Genomic DNA, 1,280 nt, shown 5'->3' with positions numbered 1-1,280 from the left:
ATTTTATAAAAATTTCATTTAATTTTTGTATTTAGCAAGCATTTAAGTTTCGTATTTCATAAGAACTTAATTTTCTATTTTTTAGGAATTTAATATTGTATTTTTTTTAAGAATTTAATTTTAATTTTGTACTCACAAGAATTTAATTGTATTTTATAAGAATTTAATTGTATTTCATAAGAATTTAATTGTATTTTATAAGAATTTACAAAAAATACCCTCTATTCTCATTCCATGCATATAGCAATGGGAAAAGTCTGTCATTTTTTCTGTTCCTTTTCCCATTTTGTCTTCTTCCTGTGGCTTTTAGCTGTCTTTCTATTCACCTGGGGTTTATTTGGTCACCGAGGCAAATAAATCTCCCCTCTCTGACGCTTGCACACCCACAGGTTGGAGTTTAAAATTAAAATTCAGATTAGAATTAAAACAGATTAAAATCCTGGAGGAGGACAGCARCCACGCAAGATTCCCAAGGATCTCCAAGGCTCCAGGAATCGCTCTCCATGCGGAGCTGCAGTGACCTCCAGCGGCTGCAGCCTCATCCAGAGGAGATTTGGGGATCAAATCAAACCTCTGTTCCCCCCAGCAGTTGGGAAGGCAGGGAGAATATGAAGTTAGATATTAGGAAAAAGTTTTTTACAGAAAGAGTGATAAAGCACTGGAATGATCTGCCCGGGGAGGTGGTGGAGTCACCGTCCCTGGATGTGTTTAAAAAAAGATTGGATGTGGTGTTTGGTGTCATGGTTTAGTTGAAGTGTCAGGGCATGGTTTCCACTCAAAAATCTTGAAGGTCTCTTCCAACCCTGGTGATTCTGTGATTCTGAGAAAGCTCTGAAGTTGCAACAAGGCACAGCTGGGCAAAACACAGCAGCTCATCTGTGAGAATATCCCACATGAAAAGCTGGGGGGAAAGCTCAGGGCTGAGCTGGTGAGGCTGAGAAATGCCTGAGGTGAGCCAAAAAGACTCCAGGGATGGGATAAAACCCTTTGGCAAAACCTATGGGGGAAAAAAAAAAAGCTGAAATTTTCTCAGAAAACTTCCTAGAAAACTGTTCCTCTCACTCCATCCTGGCCAAGGGTGCGAGTATTGAAGGGATGCAGTAATTGGTGTAGGAAAACTGAAGGAGGGGTTTGGAGGAACAGCCATAAACCCAGTTCTTGTGGGGACAACAGGGACAAGCACCTGCTCTGGCCCATCCCACAGAGCCATCAAACCCCTGACTGGTTTGGGGGTTGGAAGGGACCCTAAAACTCATCTCATTCCATCCCCATCCTCCACC

Source organism: Malurus melanocephalus, unplaced genomic scaffold (assembly GCF_030028575.1).
Source record: "Malurus melanocephalus ecotype Western Australia unplaced genomic scaffold, MMel_1.1 scaffold_491, whole genome shotgun sequence".
NCBI lineage: Eukaryota > Metazoa > Chordata > Aves > Passeriformes > Maluridae > Malurus > Malurus melanocephalus.
Note: the sequence above shows the minus strand (reverse complement) of the source record.